The sequence below is a fragment of the Cricetulus griseus genome, chromosome 3 (genome assembly GCF_003668045.3).
Source record: "Cricetulus griseus strain 17A/GY chromosome 3, alternate assembly CriGri-PICRH-1.0, whole genome shotgun sequence".
NCBI lineage: Eukaryota > Metazoa > Chordata > Mammalia > Rodentia > Cricetidae > Cricetulus > Cricetulus griseus.
Window position 1 is genome coordinate 132,081,566 of NC_048596.1, and position 16,372 is coordinate 132,097,937.

Sequence of the window (16,372 nt, forward strand, 5' to 3'; positions counted from 1 at the left end):
CCATTCCTAGATCACAATAATGTATTAATTCCACTGTATGTCTGAGAAGTCGATTGTTGGCAGTATAAAATTTCTGACTCCTATCAAGATTTTGGTGAAACACTAACTGAAAGCATTTTTTTTTTTTTTTGTGCAGGCAGATGGTACAGGGATCTATGGATGGTGAAGGGAACCTCAGATTTCACAATAAGTTTTTGCTGAGTTTTGTGAAACTAAACAGCTTAACCATAAGGCAAGACAAAATAATCCCTCCATCAGAAGTGGGTCCTATCGGGTGAAGGTGGGAATTTCATCTTGGGAAGACACCCTATGTGAAAACATCTGGAACAGCTGGCATTGAGAGGATCACACCCGAAACAACTAACATTCTGGCATTGAGTCATTGGTTGAGAAGCCCAACAATCTGTTGCTATATCTTACTAACTTTATGTTTTGGAATCCACACCAAAACTCAAATGGTAATATTAATTCTTCATTAAAATGTATCCTTTTGTGTTATGTGAACGTAACCAGACTTAGATTAATGAAAACTGATTTGTTCAATTTACTGCATGTTTTTATGTCTGTTATGTAGCAGCTGAATTTCTTTTTACATGTGCTTCTGCTTTGGGGTACTTTGAAGATCAGATCAATTCACTGGATCACACCTTGCTAAAGCATTCCTTAGCATCCGTTCAAAGTTAAATTACCTTTTTTCACACGCTGAACTGCACAGCTAATGAGGGCTTCTTACAGGTCCCGGCTCTTTTGTTTCTTGAAGCATTTGGTATCAGCCCATGTATTTATTCCAATCTCTGTCTCCCAGATTTTTAGACTTCAGCTGCTGTTCTCCTTCAATTCTCTGTTCTTCTAGCACATTTATTCTGGCTTCTCTCTGCTCTGGAGTTTCTCAATCAAAGAGTTTGGTAGTCACTCCCTTCAACAAGAATGTTCTCACAGCCCCAGTGGCCAGCTCCTCACACGACTGTTTCTTGGAAGCCAAGTCCTGAGCAGTGACTCCTAGTCATACTGCATCAACTCACGCTTCCTGCACTCAACCACAGTGCTTCTGGAAAAAAAAAAAAGTACTCCCACAGTGGATCTGCATAGTGTTCTTCATCTTCCAAATTATCATCATTAGAAGATGCATATTCGGTCCATGTGACGCCTAGCACCCTAGTTCATTGATCAATTCTTTTCTAATGGCATTCCATTCACTAAAAACTTTGCCATAATTCCCATGTATTTTATGCACACTGAAGGGACTCGTGTATTTCGGGGTTCTCCCCCTGGACCCTGGATTAGGCACAGACCACACCCAAACACCGCTTTCCAGACACAGAAAGGTCCCTTATTGAGCAAGGCAAAGAGACAAGGTGGCTGAATTTGGATAGGGCAGAAACCAGAGCAAATAGCTTTGCAAGTGTTAGGAAAAAGGGAAAGATCTGCATTAGAACAAGCTAGAATGGGTTGGTAAATTCTGATTGGGTATTCTGATTAAGGTACCCAAATGGGGATTTTTGATGGCTGGACCTTGATGATCAGTGTCAGGGATGAATTAGGCATAAGAAAATGTCCAAATAAGGGAATAGACCTTGGTGGCCACCCCTGTAATGTAATCTAACGATTTAGCAAGGGATATTAAGGGTAAGACCCGCTGGAGCCATGTTTGCCAAGCTCCGGCCTGCTAGAGCCCTTCACACACCATAGAGTGGATCTGCTACTCTCTCTCTTCCTCAAAGGGGATGTGAGGTGACAACTGTAACCTAGTACTGCAGTGCTTCAGCTCAGTGGATCTGCCTGCCTTTTTTCACTCTGAAGCTTGCTTGAAGCACTTCTAACCTGGCGTCGGCCTTCATCTGAAATCCAGTCTCATTCAGTCGCCCTCCAATTAGCTTCCTGCATCAAAAACAAATCGAAGATTTTGTCTCTACAAAAGACACCATGTGAAGTGACCCTCGAGACAAAGCTTCCTAAGCCTTTCGGTCGTCTAAAGTCTGGATCCTTGTTGTCAGCAGAGACTTTATGCCACAAACTCTGCCTGCTTTTCTGATGTGCGGGTGGCACACCAAACAGTAGTTTCTCACCAGCTGGAATGCACTGCCACAGTGACCCAGAGAGAACCTGCTGATCGGCCTGCTCAACTGACTGCGACTAGGAGGTAAGCACTATGTCTTATTCCACCTTCACGGTGTTTCTTCCAGTTCCTTTTTCTCCGTCTGCAACACTGATTACTATTTTCTGCAGCCAAAAAATTATTTCTCATCATCCTGTCGACCACTAAGCTGTCTTCCTGGTCTCCTCATGAACCACAGCTTCTCCCGGGGAGCCCAGCAGCTGCAGGGGTGTAGCTGTAGATTAGCGCTGCCCTACATGCCTCTCGCTCTTTTTTTTTTTTTTTTTTTTTTTGCTATTGAAAGTATTTTCTTTTTTTTTTAAAAAATTATTTATTAGTTCTAGTAGGGAACAAGCTTGTTTCAAGTCCCTTCTCCCTCTCCCTCCCCTCACCCCCAACCCTTCCCCACCCCAGCCTACCCCCCACCCCATCCACCCACCACTCCCCAGGCAGGGTAGGGCCCTCAATGGGGGCTCTGCAAAGTCCACCAAATCTTCCTGTGCTGGTCCTGGGCCCTTCCCCATGTGTCCAGGGCCAGAGTGTAACCCTTCACAGGGGAAGGGATCTCAAAGTCCCTTCTTGCACCAGGGAAAATTACTAATCCACCACCAGAGGCTCCCTGGAGTGCAGAGGCCTCCTTATTGACATCCATGTGTAGGGGTCTGGATCAGTCTTGTACTGGCCTCCCAGACAGCATCTGGGGTCGATGGGCTCTCCCTTGTTCAGGCCAGCTGTTCCTGTGGATTTCTCCAACCTGGTACAGACGCCTTCGTTCTTCATTCCTCCCTCTCTTCAACTAAATTCCCGATTTCGGCTCAGTGTATATCTGTGGATGTCTGTCTCTGCTTCCATCAGCCACTGGGTGAGGGCTCTAGGATGGCATAAAGAGAAGTCATCAATCTCATTTTAGGGGAAGGGCTTTTAGGTTATCCTCTCCACCATTGCCTGGATTGTCAGAACATGTCATCCTTGTAGGTCTCTGGAGATCTCCCTAGTTCCATATCTCTTCTTGGACCTATAGTGGCTCCCTCTGATATGGTATCTCTCACCCTGCTCTCTTTCCTCTATTCTTCCCCCAACTCAATATTTCTGCCCCTCCATTTCCTCTCCTCTACTCCTCTTCTCTTGCTCTTATTGTAGCAGCTCCTTCCCCCCTACCCTCATGTTCCCAATTAGTTCAGAAGTTCATGCCACTTCCATTCCTGGGGACCATTTATCCCTTAGAGTCCTTCATGTTTCTTAGTTTCTTTGGTGAAGAGGATTATAGGCTGGTAATCCTTTGATCTATGTCTAAAATTCATATATCAGTGAGTACATACCATGTTTGTCTTTTTGTGACTGGGTTACCTCACTCAGGATGGTTTCTTCTAGTTCCATCCATTTGCCTGCAAATTTCAAGATTCCATTGCTTTTTTCTGCTGAGTAGTACTCCATTGTATAAATGTACCACATTTTCTCAATCCATTCTTCAGTTGAGGGGCATCTAGGTTGCTTCCAGGTTCTGGCTATTACAAACAATGCTGCTATGAACATGGTTGAACATATGTCCTTGTTGTATGAACATGCACTATTTGGGTATATACCCAAGAGAGGAATGGCTGGATCTTGAGGTAGACTGATTCCCATTTTTCTGAGAAACTGTCATACTGATTTCCAGACATACTTGGTCTTACAAGTTCACACTCCCACCAGCAATGGAGGAGTGTTCCTTTTTCTCCACGTCCTCTCCAGCATAGATTGTCATTGGTATTTTTGATTTTAGCCATTGTTACAGGTGTGAGGTGGTATCTCAGCATTGTTTTGAGTTGCATTTCTCTGATGGCCAAGGATTTTGAGCACTTTCTTAAGTGTCTTTCAGCCATTTCAGATTCCTCCTCTGTTGAGAATTCTCTATTTAGTTCTGTACCCCACTTTTTAATTTCATTGTTTGGTGTTTTGGTGGCTAGCTCCTTGAGCTCCTGATTTTTGGAAACCAGCCCTCTGTCAGATGTGGGATTGGTGAAGATCTTTTCCCATTCTGTGGGTAGTCATTTTGTCCTACTGACTGTGTCCTTTGCCTTGCAGAAGCTTCTCAGTTTCAGGAGGTCCCATTTATTAATTGAAGACCTCAGTGTCTGTGCTACTGGCATAATGTTCAGGAAGCAGTCTCCTGTGCCAATTTGTTCAAGGGTAATTCCCACTTTCTCTTCTAGAAGATTCAGTGTGGCTGGATTTATGGTGAGCTCTTTGATCCATTTGCACTTAAGTTTTGTGCATAGTGACAGGCATGGATCTATCTGCAATTTTCTGCATGTCTGAATCCAATTGTATCAGCACCATTTGTTGAAGATGCTATCTTTTTTCCATTGTATAGATTTAGCACCTTTGTCAAAAATAAGGTATTCGTAGGTGCGTGGGTCAATATCAGGGTTTTCAATTCGATTCCATTGGTCTATCTGTCTATTTTTGTGCCAATACCAAGCTGTTTTCAGAACTATGGCTCTATAGTAGAGCTTGAAGTCGGGGATGGTGATGCCTCCAGAAGATCCTTTATTGTAAAGAGTTATTTTGGCTATCCTGGGCTTTTTATTTTTCCATATAAAGTTGAGTATTGTCTTTCAATGTCTGTGAAAAACTGTGTAGGGATTTTGATGGGGATTCCATTGAATCTGTAGATTGCTTTTGGCAGGATTGCCATTTTTACTATGTTAATTCTACCTATCCAAGAGCATGGGAAATCTTTCCTTTTTCTGGTATCTTCTTTAATTTCTTTCTTTAAAGTCTCAAAGTTCTTATTATACAGGTCTTTCACTTTTTTGGTTAGTGTTACCCCAAGATATTTTGTGGTGCTTGTGGATATTGTGAAAGGTGATGTTTCCCTGATTTCTTTCTCATTGGATTTATCATCTGTATATAGTAGGGCTACTGATTTTTTTGAGTTAATGTTGTATCCTGCTACCTTGCTGAAAGTGTTTATCAGCTGTAGGAGTTCCCTGGTAGAGTTTTTTGGGTCACTAATGTAGACTATCATGTCATCTGCAAATAGTGAAAGTTTGACTTCATCCTTTCCAATTTGTATCCCTTTGATTCCCTTTGCTTGTCTTATTGCTATAGCCAGAACTTCAAGTACAATATTGAAGAGATATGGAGAGAGTGGGCAGCCTTGTCTTGTTCCTGATTTTAGAGGAAATACTTTGAGTTTCTCTCCATTTAGTTTGATGTTGGCTATTGGTTTGGTGTATATTGTGTTTATCATGTTTAGATATGTTCCTGTTATTCCTGTTCTCTCCAAGATCTTTATCATGAAGGGATGTTGGATTTTGTCAATTGCTTTTTCAGCATCTAGTGAGATGATCATGTAGTTTTTCTTTTTCAGTTTGTTTATATGGTGGATTGCATTGATGGATTTTTGTATGTTAAACCATCCTTGCATCCCTGGGATGAAGCCTACTTGATCATGGTGGATGATTTTTCTGATATGTTCTTGGATTCGGTTGGCCAATATTTTATTGAGTATTTTAGCATCATGTTCATGAGGGATATCGGTCTGTAGTTCTCTTTCTTAGTCATATCTTTGTGTGGCTTGGGTATCAAAGTGATTGTAGCCTCATAGAAAGAGTTTGGCAATATCCCATCTGCTTCTATTGTGCAGAACAGTTTGAGGAGTACTGGAATTAGCTCTTGTTTGAATCTGGTAGAATTCTGCAGTGAAGCCATCTGGCCCTGGGCTTTTTTTGGTTGGGAGGCTTTTGATGACTGCTTCTATTTCATTAGAGGTTATAGGTCGATTTAAACTGTTTATCTGATCTTGATTTAAATTTGGTAAGTGATATTTATCCAGTAAGCTGTCCATTTCCTTTAGATTTTCCAATTTTGTGGAGTACAGGTTTTCAAAGTATGACCTGAAGATTTTCTGGATTTCCTCAGTGTCCGTTGTTATATCCCCCTTTTCATTTCTGATTTTGTTAATTAGCATGCTCTCTCTCTGCCTTTTGGTTAGTTTGGCTAGAGGTTTGTCTATCTTATTGATCTTCTCAAAGAACCAACTCTTTGTTTCATTGATTCTTTGTACTGTTTTCCTAGTTTCTACTTTGTTGATTTCAGCTCTCACGTTGATTATTTCCTGGCATCTACTCCTCCTTGGTGTGTTTGCTTCTTTTTGCTCTAACGCTTTCAGTTGTTCTGTCAATTCTCTAAGGTGACTTTCCTGCAGTTTCTTCATGTAGGCACTTAGTGCTATGAACTTCCCTCTTAGCACTGCTTTCAGAGTGTCCCATAAGTTTGGGTATGTTGTGTCTACATTCTCATTAAATTCTAGGAAGTCTTTAATTTCTTTTTTTATTTCTTCCTCAACCCAGGAATGGTGCAATTGGGTGTTATTCAATTTCCATGCGAATGTAGGTTTTCTGCAATTCGTATTGCTGTTGAATTCTAGCTTTAATGCATGGTGGTCTGATAAGATACAGGGGGTTATTTCAATTCTTTTGTAACTGTGGAGATTTGCTTTGCTGCCAACTATGTGGTCAGTTTTTGAGAAGGTTCCATGTGGCGCTGAGAAGAAGGTATAGTCTTTTGTGTTTGGATGGAATGTTCTATAGATATCTGTTAAACCCAGTTGGGTCATAACTTCTGTCAGATCCTTTTTTCTTTGTTAAGTTTCTGTCTAGTGGTCCTGTCTAGTGGTGTAAGGGGGGTGTTGAAGTCTCCTACTATAAGGGTGTGTGGTTTTATGTGTGGTTTGAGCTTTAGTAATGCTTCTTTTACAAATGTGGGTGCTTTCATATTAGGGGCATAGATGTTCAGGATTGAGACTTCATCTTGATGGACTCTTCCTGTGATGAGTATGAAATGCCCTTCTTCATCTCTTTTGATTGCTTTCAGTTTAAAGTCTAATTTGTTAGATATTAGGATTGCTACACCAGCTTGTTTCTTGAGCCCATTTTATTGGAAAATTTTTTCCTATCCTTTTACTCTGAGGTACCGCCTGTCTTTGAAATTGAGGTATGTTTCTTGTAAACAGCAGAAGGATGGATTCTGTCTTCGTATCCATTCTGTTAGCCTATATCTTTTTATGGGTAAGTTAAGACCATTGACATTTAGGGATATTAATGTCCATTGTTCATTGGTTCTTCTTTGTTTTGGATTCATTGTTGGTGGTGTCATTGAGTGTGGATTTCGCCCTCCTGTTTCTTTTTGTGTTTGGTAAAATTAGATTATCTATTGCCAGTATTTTTGTGAGTGTAGTTATATTCGTTGGGTTGGAGTTTTCCTTCCAGAACCTTCTGTAGTGCTGGATTTGTGGATATATATTGATTAAATCTGTTTTTGTCATGGAATATCTTGTTTTCTCCATCTATAGTGATTGAAAGTTTTGCTGGGTACAGTAGTCTGGGTTGACATCCATGCTCCCTTAGTGCTTGTAGGGTATGTATCCAAGACCTTCTGGCTTTCAGAGTTTCCATTGTGAAGTCGGGTGTGATTCTGATTGGTTTGCCTTTATATGTTACTTGGCCTTTTTCCTTTGCTGCTCTTAATATTTCTCTTTATTCTGTAGATTTGGTGTTTTTATTATTATGTGTTGGGGGGACTTCTTTTTGTGGTCCAGTCTGTTTGGTGTCCTGTAAGCTTCTTGTACTTTCATAGGCATATCCTTCTGTAGAAGTTTTCTTCTATGATTTTATTGAATATGTTTTCTGTACCTTTGAGCAGTGTTTCTTCACCTTCTTCTACACCTATTATTCTTAGGTTTGGCCTTTTTACGGTGTCCCATATTTCCTGGATATTTTGTGTTAGGGATTTGTTGGACTTGAGGTTTTCTTTGGTTGATGAATGTATATCCTCTAGCGAGTCTTCAATAGCTGAGTTTCTCTCTTCTATCTCTTGAATTCTATTGGTTATACTCACATCTTTAGTTCCTGATCATTTATCCAGCCTTTCCACTTCCAGCATGGTCTCATTCTGTGTTTTCTTTATTGTGTCTATTTCAGCTTTCATGCTTTAAACTGTTTTAAGAGCTTCCTTCACTTGTTTGGATAGTTTTTCTTGGCTTTCTTTAGATTCTTTAAGAGATTTATTTATTTCTTGAATATTTTGGTTTGTCTTTTCCTCCATTTTGTTTAATTTTTGTTTGCTTTTTCTTCTATTTCTTTAAGGGATTTTCTTGTTTCCTTTTTAAAGGTCTCTATCATCTTGCTGAGATAATTTTTGAGGTCCATCTCATCTTCATGCTCTGTGTTGGGCTTTTCAGATCTTGCTGGAGTGGAGTCCCTAGATTCTGGTGGTGTCATATTAGTCTTTCTGTTGTTGAGTGCAATCTTATTCTGTCTTCTTCCCATATCTTCTTTTAGTGGGTGTAGGTGGGGTCTCTCTATCTCCTCCTGTGATCCAGTGGTGTGTGGGGGCAAGGAATTCAATGTCCACAACTCTGGATGGTCTTGACTCTGCTGGTAGTCTCTTCACTAGTTCCTGGTTTGTTGGTGGAATGGAAGATTGGGGTGCTAGCAGATTCAGGGAGCAGGGAGCTCCTTGCTGCCTGGGTGTGTCTACCCCCTCCGCAGGCGCAGGCGGGGTGGGGGTGGGGGAGTTGGGGTGAGTGATGTTTTGGGCAGGAGTTGGGAAAGGGCAGATACTCACTCACCTAGTTCCTGGGTCAGTCGGCGGAATCCATGCCTCTCGTTCTTAAATGTTTATTTCTTTTCTTAGATTTGGGAAATTTCCCGCTACAGTTTCATTGACTACATAGTCTATGCCTTTACAATTTATTTCAGCTTTGGATTCTTCTATTTGGTCACTTGATATTCAGAGTTCTTGGAGATCGTGGTCATACTTGTCTTATTTTTTTTTTTCTATTGACGTTTGGAATGTAAATTTTCCTCAATTTTGTGTTCCATCCCTGACAGTTTTTCTTCTGCTTGTTTAAGTTGACTGTTATTTTTCAGTTTTTTTTTAATTTTATTCATTGAGTTTTCTCTTCCCTAAAAATTTCTATTATTTTCAAAGTATCAATTTCTTTCCTGAATTTTCTCCATATTGTTGATTATTTCATCCCTGCTGGTGACCTTTTCCTCTGTGTGGCTTTCTTCTTCACTTTCTACATTTAACTGATGCTTTTATTTTCTTTGAAATCATCATGTAACATTTTGCATACTTCAGTATCCCCGAGTTCAGTAGTTGAGGAGCTCTAAGGCTTTTGAGGAATCATGTGTTACTTTTTCTTGTTTATTGTGTTTCAATTTGTGCATGTGTTGGTTTGGAGATCTCTTCTCGTTTTATTTGAGGAACTTCTGAGTGAGCAGCTTTTTTTTTTTTAACAGATTTGCTTTTTCATACACAATGTTCTGATTATGGCCGTCCTCTTCCTACTCCTCTCAGTTCCCCTCTACTTCCCCTCCAATCGGGACCCAACCCTTTCTTTCTCTCCTCAGAGAACAGACAGGCTTCTAAGGGATAATAATAAAATGAAACAAGATAAATCAAAACAAACAAATCAGAATACGACAAAACAACCAAACAAGAAAAAGGGCCAAAGAAAACGTACCAAACACACACACACACACACACACACACACACACCCCTTTACACACTCCTCAGGAATCCCATAAAAAAGCAAACCAGAAGACATAATATATACTCAAAGAACCTGTAAGGTAGAAAACAAACATCTCAACTCACCATTATGAGATAAAGAACCTCCCAAATGCCTTTGAGTTCATTTAATGTTGACCATCATTACGTGGTTTGTTTCCCCAGTGAGACAAATTAATTTTTCATTTGCAAGTAGCTATCAACTGGAGACAGCTTCTGGATTAGGGTTGGGGGCTTCACTTTTCCTTTCAGCTCTAGGACCACTTTTCGTGTAGACCCGTGCATACCCGTGCATACCCGTGCATACCCGTGCATACCCTGTGCATACCCTGTGCATGCTGCCATTGTCTCTGTAGTTCGTATGTGTTCCAACTCTGTTGTATCTAGATGGCCTTGTTTTCTGGTGTCCTCCACATCCTCTGGCTCTTACAGTCATTGTGTGTTTGGGTAAAATGTTCTGTGAGTATCTATTAGGTCCACTTGGTTTATGACATCAGTGAGGTCTGGAATTCCTCTGTTTAGTTCTTGTTAGGATGACCTGTCTCTTGGTGAGAGTGGGGTATTGAAGTCTCCCACGATCAGTGTGTCAGAGGATATGTGATTTAAGCTTTAGCAGTCTTTCCTTTTTGTTTCTTCTTGTTGCAGATTCAAAGTTACCTTTTGGTCTTTTCTGAGTGAACTTTGTCTAGGCTAGAAGCTGGAGCTCAGAGATGTAAGTTTAGGGATGAGTGCTAGTAGAAAAATGATTGGCTCTTGGAGCATGCCATAGGTGAGGTGTTGCAAGGATTCTACATTGCCACCTCATTTGATTCTCACAGGGACTCAAGGGTACTATCAATGCTTTCAGCAGGATGGGGGACCATGTGAAGGGCCCCACCTTCTGCCTGGCCCCTTTTTTTTTCATCCTACCTCTCACATATAGGGAAAGCCTCAAAGCTTGGATGAAGGTCACATAGGGTTTGAAGAAAGTCATTCCCAGCAAGAATGACCCACTGCTTCCTGGAAGCATAAACAAACAGAGCATAGTCCTGGGGAAACCTCTAGGAGAGTGGAGAGAGGAGTTGCTGATGGCCTGTGGTCCCATTAAACCCAGAGATTGTGGACATGGAAAGGGCAACACATTCTGACATGTAGGTCTTGGTGCTTTGCAGTCATCTCACTGTTGCTGTGGGGAACGTCCAGGACAGGAGAGACAAATGAATCCTGATGAGTATTGTGCTGGACGCCTTCCGTTTATTCACGAGCAGAGCATTTTCCTTTGGTTTCTCATTGTAAAAATTGTTAGTGAAAGGGTTCTGGTTGAAGGTGACTCTCATGCTTCAAATCCAAATGATAAATTTCACTTCATTATTTTCTGTTCGGTTGATGGATGAGAATCACCACGTCTCATGTGGCTTGGTTCATAATTTTGATAGTTTTCCTAAAGGCAAAACATTTCCTTTATGTATAATTTTGTCAGAGTCAGTGTGTATGAATATGAATAGCTTCTTATTCTAATGAAATCATTAGAATACATAGATTTCTAATAACTTGATTTAATAATGCGAGTTGAATTAACTTAACTGGAACTTGCTTCTTAGCCTCATTACCCTCTCTGGATAATCCAGCATCAGTTATTTCTCAGGGGATTTTCAGAAAATTCTAGTCAATAACAGTTTGGAAATGATAAGAATTTCCATTTTAACACAGAGCTCAGGAAACAGGATTAATTTAATAAATAGAGCTGACTACCACTATCTGTGAAGGACTGGGCCAGGTACATTAGGATGACATGCATGACTGGACGGGGCTCAATATTAGTGGGATATAGCTGCTCAGCAGTCAGTTCCCAGTATTTGCAAAATCCTTCCTACTCGTGGTGTAGTAAAACCTTATCAGGAGCCTGTGAAGTAGCAATATCTCAGGGTTTGTCCGGATGAAGGTTCTCCTTTCTGTATACTCAGTTGTCTTTCAGTTATTTCTTCTTTTTATTTAAGATAAACTTTTTTTCTCACATAATATACCGTGTCATCTTCCCTCTACTCCTTCCAGCTCTGCCCCAACTTCCTCTCCTATATGGATCCACTCCCTTTCTGTCTCTCATTAGAAAACCAAACAAGCTTCTACGGGATAATAATAAAACAAAGTATAGTAAGATAAAACAAAAATTAATACGCCAGAATTGGACAAAACAAATAAACAGGAGGAAAGAGTCTGAGAGAAGGCACAAGAATCAGAGATCCACCCATTTGCACACCCAGGAATCCCATAAAAACACTAGACTGGAAGGCGTAATATATACACAGAGGACATGGTGCAAAGCCATGCAGGTAGTCTGTATGCCTCCTCAGTGTCTGTGAGTTCATACGAACTTTGTTCATATTGATTTAGAGGGCCTTGTTTTCTTGGTGTCCTCCATCCCCTCTGGCTCTTACGCTCTTTCTGGCTTCTTTTCCACTGGGTTCCCTTCTCCCGGAGGTAATGGGTTTGATGGAGATGTCCTTTTTAGGGTTGAGTATTCCAAGCTCTCTCACTCTCTGCATAATATCTGGCTGTGGGTTTCTGTATTTGTTCCCATATGCTGCAGGAGGAATTGTTGCAAAGTATGTGTACACTGTGCCAAGATGTATTGCTGTGATTGGTGTAATAAAATGCTGAAAGGCCAATAGCTGGGCAGGAGAAGATAGGCAGGGTTTCTTGGGAGGGAAAGGAGGAGGAGGGGGAGGAATCTAAGCAGGCAAATTATAACAGCAGACTTGGAGCAAGACAGACTTGCCATACTGAGGAAAGGTAAAAGTCACATGACAGAATGTAAATTAATAGAAACAGGTTAAATTAAGTTATAAGAGCTATTTGGGGAAAAGCCTAAGCTAAGGCCAAGCTTTCATAATTAATAGTAAGTCTTCAGGTCATTATTTGTGGGCTGAAGGCCCAAGGATAAGATAGTCTGACAAGAAAGCTTCTCTAATGATGGCTGAGCAAGCAGTGGTCTATGGGTGTAGCAGAATGTCATTAGGAGTAATTTTTATGGCTACATTTCTTTTTAGAACAGTAGTATTTGGTTTGCCCTAGGTCCTATCTAATCTTAGGTTCTTGATCACCCAAACAGTGTCAGGTATGGGTTTTGTTTCATGGAGTGGGCCTTAAGTCAAATCAGATATTGGTTGGTTACTCCCACAAGGTTTGTGCCATCATTGCCCTAGTATGTCTTGTACACAGGATTGCATTGTAGATCAAAGAGTTTGTGGCTTAGTTGGTGTTTGTTTCTCCTTTGGTAGTTCACAGAGTACCTTCCTGAACCAAAGACCCTAGGATGTAGGGGTGATGGCTCTCTGTAGGCACCAGCTCAACTTCTCCACGTTCACTGAGTTGTGTAGGTACTGTCTTCAGCAATGGGGCCTTGCCATTAGTGTGTGAAGAACTACCTATAGTCTTGTCAACAAAACTGGGTTGTTGGGGATTCCTGTGGACCCCTTTGGACAAAAAGTCAATTAGATATAATCCAATCATGGTACTGAAGCTTCATTTGGTGACAAAAGATGACTTTGTTCCAATATTTGGCGATTTCATTTAGATCAACTTTGTATATTTGTATATTTTAAGAAGCTTCTACTGTTATTAGATTTCAATAATATCCCTCACATGGCTGTCTCTCCCTTTCTCATCCTCCACTCCCTTCCTCCCCACTTGGTTCCCTTGTTCCAGCCCCTTCGTCCAACCATAATTAAATATTCGATTTCCTTTTCTGAAAGAGATCTGTCCCTCCACCTGCCCCCTACTCTGTTACTCTATACCTGACCTCTGAGGTTCTACATATTATAGCTTGGTTATCACTGACTTAGTTGTGTTTCAGTTAGGATAGTGGCAAAAGAAAAAGATTTTTTATGATAACTTTTTTATTAATTTATTTTACATTCCAATCCCAGTTCCCCCTCTCTCCTTTCCTCCCGCTCCCCCAACCCCCCACTTCCCATCTGCTCCTCGGAGAGGGTAAGGCCTCCTCTAAGAAGTCTTGCTCAACAGTGGTATTGCAGGGTCTTGAGGTAGGTTGATCCCTAATTTTCTGAGAAAATTGCCATATTGATTTCCACAGTGGCTGTACAAGTTTGCACTCCCACCAGCAGTGGAGGGGTGTTCCCCTTTCTCCACATCCTCTCCAGCATAAGCTGTCATTGGTGTTTTTGATCTTAGCCATTCTGATCAGTGTAAGATAAAATCTCAGTGGTTTTGATTTGCAAGGAAAGGTATTTTTAAAGGCAAGAAGAGAAACAAGCCACTTTCATATAGATGCTCTTCTCCATCAGTGTCCTGGGACTTTCACACTTCCAACTCTCCCACAGTAGTTGTCTGAGCTAGCACACTCTAGAGTTGGTGATGGCAAGTAAATGATGCTGGTAATTCAGTTCAGTTCCTGTGGGCAAATACCTAGGGGGAGGGTGAGCTACCAAACTGTTTTCCAGCTGCCCTATTCAAAGTCCCTAAGGAAGGATTTTGAAGTTTTCCACATCCTACCCAACAATTACTTCCTGGGTTTTTCCCTCCAAATTATAGCCATTCTAGTGTAAATGAAATGATATTTCAGTGTGCCCACTTCTTACTGTGGTAAAATACATTTACCATAAAGTTTACCATTTTAATCATTTCTGAGTAAGCAATCCTGTGTCATAGAGTGTTATTAAGTATTGTGTGACCATAATATATAGAGTAAGTTTTTAATTTTCGCCAGTGAAGTCTCAGTGCCTGTTCAACACTAACTTTCCATTGTCTCCTCCTCCATTGAGCAGCAACAGCCATTCTACTTTGCTTCTCCATGAATGTGACGACTCCAGGCTCTTCTTATAAACGAATGGTTGTTTGTCCTTTTATGTCTGGCTTGTTCCAATAGCATAAGGTGCTGAAGGCTTTCCCATGATGCAATGTGTATCAGAATTTCCAACCTTTAATGCTGAATGCTATCCTTCTGTTTGTATACATGACATTTGATCCTCTCATTTATCGTGTGTGTGTGTGTGTGTGTGTGTGTGTGTGTGTGTGTGTGTGTGTGTATGTGTGTGTGTACATGTATGTATATGCCATGGCAGGTATGCAAGTGAAAACCAGAGGGCAACCTTGGGTTATCAGTTCTCACCTTCAACCTTGTTTGGGATGGGGTCTCTTGATAGTCACTGCTATTGTTCATACACCAGTCTAGCTTGATTCCAGCAGTTCTCCCATCAAAGACCTCTATCTTCTCACAACTGTGTGCTGAAATTGCAGGCTCTATATACTCTTCTGGCTTTTACATGGGTTTTGGGTATCCAAACTCAGTTCATCAAGCTTGCATAACAAGTGTTGTTTCTCCCACAGGTCAACCTCCTAGACTTCCATTAATTTGTTACTGAGTAGTTGAGTTGTCTATTGTGAGCAACACTGCTATGAACCTGAATGTACAAATATCACTTTGAGTCTATGCTTTCAAATTCTTTTGGCTGTGTACCCAGACGTGTTTAGAACTTCCTTCATAAATCATAGGATACTTATTTTTAGCTTTGTTGGGGAATTCTTTTTTTTAAGATTTTATTTATTTATTATATATGCAACATTCTGCTTCCATGTATATCTGCACACCAGAAGAGGGCACCAGATCTCATAACAGATGGTTGTGAGCCACCATGTGGTTGCTGGGAATTGAACTCAGGACCTCTGGAAGAGCAGTGGGTGCTCTTAACCTCTGAGCCATCTCTCCAGGCCCTGTTGGGGAATTCTTTAAGCCATTTTCTACAATGGCTCTATTACATTGTAGCAATGTACAACTGGTCTAATTTCTTCATATCCTTGCCAGTACATATTATTTTCTGGGCTTAATTTTCTTAATAATGTTCTTTGAGTCATAAAAAGGTTTTAGTTCCTTGAGTATAATTTACCTAATTTTTTCTTCATTGCTCATGTTTTTGTTGTAATAATTTACTAGTCAACTGTTACTATAATGAAATACCAGATATAATTAGTTTATAAAGAAAAATGGGTTTACCTTGGTCTACCATTTTGGTGATTCTGGTACAAAATAAAGTGGACTCATTGCTTGGAGTGCCTCTGATTCACCTATGAGATGGCACCCAGATGACAAAGGCATGGATTACATGGTGAAGTAAACCTCATTTCCAGAAAATAAAAGAGAAAAATGGAGATGTTAGGCTCCACAAATTCCTTTGGTTTCTTTTTTCTGTTGCTATAACAAAATGCCCCAACAAAGGTGGTGTAAGCAAGGAAGGGTTATTTTAACTCATAGCTTTAGGTTGTGGTCCATCATGGGGAAGTCACAGCATAAGGCCACAGTCAGGAAACAACAAATGCTTGTGCTGAGACCACTTTCTCCTTTTTATACAGCCTAGTATCCCAGCCTAGGGAATGGTGTTACCCACAGTGGGCAGTCTTCCCATTTCAGTTAATTTAATCAAGATAATCCCTCACAGGTATGCCCAGAGGCTGGTCTCCCAGGTGAGTCTAGAGTTCATCGTTTATATTGACTTGTCATAATTCCACTCCTTGCTAATTTGACATCCAAAGATGTCATTTAAAAGCTAGCCTTTCACCCCTTGTCCTCAGAATCCCAAGTTTACCATATAATGCAAATTACAGGTCCAACAGTTTAGCAGTCCAAAGTCAACATCTTGTCTGAGACTTAAGGTGATGGCTTAACTGTGAACTTCGATAAAATAAAAAATAAATAACTGTGAACTTTTATAAAATAAAAA

General features: G+C 40.7%; 1 pseudogene; it reads right to left on the minus strand.

Annotated features, from left to right (window-relative positions):
* Positions 1–641: 641 nt before the first annotated feature.
* On the minus strand, positions 642–15,661 carry LOC100764992 (annotated as a pseudogene).
* Positions 15,662–16,372: the final 711 nt, after the last annotated feature.